The sequence below is a fragment of the Pteronotus mesoamericanus genome, unplaced genomic scaffold (genome assembly GCF_021234165.1).
Source record: "Pteronotus mesoamericanus isolate MK-2021 breed Mesoamerican mustached bat unplaced genomic scaffold, CSHL_Meso_final scaffold_167, whole genome shotgun sequence".
Taxonomy (NCBI): Eukaryota; Metazoa; Chordata; class Mammalia; order Chiroptera; family Mormoopidae; genus Pteronotus; species Pteronotus mesoamericanus.
In genome coordinates, this window is record NW_026555308.1 from 35,280,045 (window position 1) to 35,285,170 (window position 5,126).

The following is a 5,126-nucleotide window of genomic DNA, read 5'->3' on the forward strand; positions in this document are numbered from 1 at the left end:
GTGTACCTTATAGTCAGATTAAGACAGTATGTTAGTCATGTTCTGAAGGACTGGCTGTAGAGCAAGTTCGAGAAGTATTTAAAAGTACACTTTGTTTGAGATAATAGAAAAATATAGCTAGCTAAGCACAAAACAATGATAGCTTAAACAATGGCTATAGTCACAAGATGCCTAGTTTTTGCTTCTTGCTTTAAAAATAACAACAGATGCACAATTATGAGATATTTTTGCCGAATCTTCATTCTTCAACCCAGCACTCCTTGTTCTCACAGTATCATTTTATGTTGCTGATGTACTGTCAAACAGGAGAAGGTAACTTCAGGGTCGCAAGGCGAATTTACGAGTTTGTTTTGCAGAAGGAAAGAATGTCTTCAAGGTAGCTATGACCGGTTGCTGACGCCCAGGAGTCTGATACAAAATAGTGTCATCTATGAATAAAGAAATACAGACTTCTCTCTCTCAGTTCCCTGGAATTCCCCTTCTCCTTACTCCCTAGCCACATAAAAACTCCCTAATTTTGCATCTTGGGAGAAATGGATTTAAGAGACTTTGCTCTCCCATCCTCTCACCTTGGCCCAATCGAATGAACCCTTCTCTACCTCCCAACACCCGCGTGTCAACCTTTTGGCCTACTAGCGCATAGGGAACACAAACCTCAATTTGGGGAAGTAATTCTGCAATAGCGTGACAGAGGAACTGAGTTGTTTATTTTAATTAATTTTAATTTAAATAGCCACATGTGGTTAGCAGCTACAATACTGAGCAACACAGAGACTAGGGAATATGTAGATTTTGATTCTGGAGATAAAAACCTTTAGAGGTTCACTTACACAAGCTCCCATGGAGCTAGGGACCGCACTGGAGGCTTTCCCCAAGATCCCTTGAATTTGGTGAAGCAATGCTCTCGGCCTATGGAGGGCAACAGTCTTTGGAGTCATATGGCCCAGGCCAATTCTAAGCAGCTGTGTGATTTCAAGCAAGCTGCATATTCTCTCAGACCCAATTTTCTCTCCTGTGAAATGAGAATAATACCTTTCAGGGCTGACATTACTTTGAAATGAGAGGACATCTGTAAGGTATCTGGTGCACAGGGGCCTCATTTCATTCATACGTCTTCTGATACCAGCCACCAGCCTCAACTTCCTAGGACTTCTCCAGCTTTTCTTTAGTGAATCTCCAGCACATCAGCCCAGCTCTTCCATCAGAGCTTGTCCCCACTCTGGAAGGAAGAAGTAAACAGGGCTTCCCGCTCTGGGCTTTCACATCTTTTGACCTCAGAGAACTAGGGCATAGATTATTTAAGATTATAAAATAGAGGGCAATGCAGTTACTTTTGGGGGAGGAAAGAGTGAAATTCATTCTATTATCTCTCAAACATGGCTTCCACACCATCCCAACAAAACTAACAACAAAATTACCTACTAAAAGTCTGCAGCCTCACTGCATCAGTGGAAGTGAGATTCTCACCTATTTTTGCTGCTAGTTCTTACAAGTAAGAAGTATAAAATGAGAGGCTGGAACTTCTCAGTCGAGGGCCCTTGTTTGGGAATTACATAATTCCCACAGGGCAAACAGCCAGAAGCCAAGTTTGGCAAGTCACCAGGGTTTGCTCGAGGCTGACTTCACCTTTGTTTATTTGCTGTTTGGCACAGTTGCTTTTGTTTTGGTTCTGGGATTTCGTGATGATGTTTTGAGCTGTGCGTGTATTCTCAGGTCTGCCTTTTTGGCCTGTTATTGGGGAAAAGAGAGAGTTTCCTTTGTTTGTGAAGCTCAGTAATGATCTTGTTATTTCTGTGGCAGGAGGTATCAGGAAGTTCAGGGGTTCAAATTCTAATCTATCTCCAATATGGGTCCTGCTGATGAATTTGTTTTAATTTTTTTTATCCTTGTCTCAGCACCAAACATTATATAAATAAATGAATACATAAATAAAATTCGTGAAGCTGGTCTAGAGATTTGAAGCTGAGAGGCCTTGCTAAGTTTTAACATCAGAGAGAGCCTCCTCATCTTGTCACTATCACCTAGGCAAACCCTGTAAGGAAGGCTCGAAGCACCATCGGTCAGCCCCAGCGGCACCGAAACAGAACACAGGGAAAGAATTATCAAAGAAGTTAAAAAGCACGTTGTGGTCACTGAAAGAGCATACTTTCATTATTTTTCTATCAGTGATAATCCCGCAAGTCAAATTTAGGCCAGTAGACTGACTTTTCCACCTTTCTCAAAGCAGCAGTAATAAATCAGCATTCCTAACAAGGTTTGTGTGGGAAAGAGCACTGAGTATTCACAACAATTATAAAGCACAGGGAACCTAGAGAAACTTCCACTCCCATTTTGATGTTATTCTTATGTCATCCTCTGCTCCTTCTTGGGGTTTTGTTTCCCTATGTAAAATAATAAAATAACTTCAGTTAGTTTCCTCTGAATTCCTGAAAACCATTTATGTACTTTTCTGAAAAATAAATCCATGTCTGAATAGAATACGCCAACATTTCTTCAGATTACCTACATTTAAATAGCCCTATCAGTTTGTAAGCTTTCTTTTGTAAGCTTTGTTTGGTTTGGTTTTTCTTGCTTTTGAGTCATTGTTTTCGGTCTTTTTTTTTTTTATTGATTTTATTGGGGTGATATTTGTTCACAAAACCATACAGTTTTCATGTATACAACTCAATAAAACATTCTTTGCAAACTGCATCGTGGGCCCCTCGCCCCAGGCAAAGCCTCTTTCCATTCCCAATCTCTCCCCTTCACCCATTTCCACCTCCCCCAACTCCCCTTTCCCTCTGGCTATCATCACACTGTTGTCTGTGTCTGTGTGTTACGTACGTATATTTTTTGCTGAATCCCTTCATCTTCTTTCATCCAGTCCCCAAACCTGTCCCCCTCTGACAGCTGTGAGTTTCTCACATGTGCTCATGTCTCTGTTTCTATTTTGTTAATCAATTTATTTTGTTCATTAGATTTCATATATAAAATAAGTGAGAAATCACATGGTATTTGTCTTTCTCTGAGTGGCTTACTTCATTTAGCATAACCGTCTCCAAGTCCATCAGTGCTGTTGCAGAAGGTAAGATTTCTTTTTTTTTTTTAATGGCCAAGTAGTATTCCACTGTGTAAATGTACCACAACTTTTTTATCCTCTCATCTACTAACGGGCACTCCAGCAGTTTCCAGATCCTGCTATTGTAAATAACACTGCAGTGAACATTGGGGTGCATATAGTCTTTCTAATTAGTGTTTTGGGTTTCTTAGGATATATCCCAGAGGTAGAATCACTGGCTCAAAAGTCAGTTCCATTTTTAATTTCTTGAAACTACCTACTGTTTTCCACAGTGACTGCACCAGTCTGCTTTCCCACCAACAGTGTATGAACATTCCCTTTTTTTCCACATCTTCGCCAGCACTTATTTGGTGATTTTTGGATGATCGCCATTCTGACAGGCATAAGGTGATATCTCCCTGTGGTTTTAATGTACATCTCTCTGATGTTTTGTGACAGTGAGCATTTTTTCATGTCAATTGGCCATCTGTATGTCCTCTTTGAAGAACTGTCTATTTAGGTCCTTTGCCCTTTTTTTTAATGTTCAGTGATCTCTGAACTTTTTATTGGCCTCTTGCCCCCCAAGCAATGCCCCACTTCTGCTGCCATTAACACCTAAGAACTTTGATGTCATTGACCTCACACCCCGCTTTGCCGTCCACGGTCCTGCAAGTGGTCGTCTTTGGATTCTATGCAGCGGCTGTTGTCCAGGGCATCACAAATATCAAAGTCCTTTCCTTCTTCCAGTAGGCAGTGGTAGGAAGCAATCTAGGCCTCCAGCTCAGCCTGGATGCTCAGCAGGGCCTTGTAATCTTGGGCCTGGCACCGCCCCTCTGCCCAGGTCTGGGCCAGCTCTGACTCTAGGTGCAGCAGGATCCCACTGAGCTGTTCCACCTGCATAACATAGCATGTCTCCACCTCTCTCGGGCTGTTCTCCAAGCTGATCTTCAGATTTCTCATCAAGATCAGGTCAGTCTCCAAGGACTGGACTGTACGTCTCGGCTCTCTGAATGTCATCTCAGCAGCTCCTATCTCAGCAATCTGCCAGGTGACCACGGTGGTGCTCTCCTCAGTCTGATGGGACTAGTACTTGTCTAGCTCCTCTTGAGCCAGCTCATCATACTGAACCCAAATGTCTGCCATGATCATGCTGAAGTCCTGAGATTTGGGGGCATCCAACTCCACAGCCAACCCAGAGCTGGCAGTCTGGTTTTGTAGACCATTTACTTCCTCCTCGTAGTTCTTCTTCATGAAGAGCAGCTCCTCCTTGAGAACCTTAATCTCTGTCTCCAGTTGCAGACATGTGACATTGACGCCATCAATAACCTTTCTGAGCCCATTCATGTCACTCTCCACAAACTGGCACAGGGCCAGCTCCCTCTCATACTTGACTTGAAAGTCATCAGCCACAAGATGGGCATTGTCAATCTGAAGAACAATGTGGGCATTGTTCACAGAATTTGCAAAGATCTGAGCCCTCAGGTCCTGGATGATCTGAAATAATGCCTCTAGTCTCTGATCTTGGGTTTCTTCTTCTCCAGGTGTTCCCTGTTTTGCTCTCCAGTCTCCGATTATCAGCCTCCAGGCTTGTCATCCTCTCCAGGTAGGAGCCCAGGCAGTCATTCAGGCATTGCACAATCTCCTTCTTGCTCTAGATGCCCCCTATGCTGGCTGGACCCCCAACCATACCCACAGCAAGGCCCTGGGACCCACAGCTTCCCCTCACACTGGTAGAGTGGGACACAGAGACCTGGGAGTCTGAGCCCCAGATGCCTGCAGGCTGTGCTGATGACTGGCCAGACCCAGTGGCTGGGCAACTTCACAGAGCCCAGGGTCCAGTAGTTTATGGGTGAGCTGAAGCAGGTGCTGAAGCTCATGTTGTTCAGGGAGGAAGGCAAGAAGCCAAGATTCAGGTTCAAGCAGCCCTTTGCCCATTTTTTAAATTGGGTTCTTCGTCTACCTGGTGTTGAGTTGTATAAGTTCATTATATATTTTGGAAATTAACCCCTTATCAGATGTATCATTGGCAAATATGTTCTCCCATTCAGTGGGTTCCTTTTTCATTTTGTTGATGGTTTCTTTTGCTGTG

The 5,126-nt window shown here is 43.4% G+C and overlaps 1 pseudogene; it reads right to left on the minus strand.

The window, feature by feature from the left end:
• Positions 1 to 3,645: 3,645 nt before the first annotated feature.
• On the minus strand, positions 3,646 to 4,914 carry LOC129083538 (keratin, type I cytoskeletal 18-like; annotated as a pseudogene).
• Between the last annotated feature and the right edge of the window lie 212 nt (positions 4,915 to 5,126).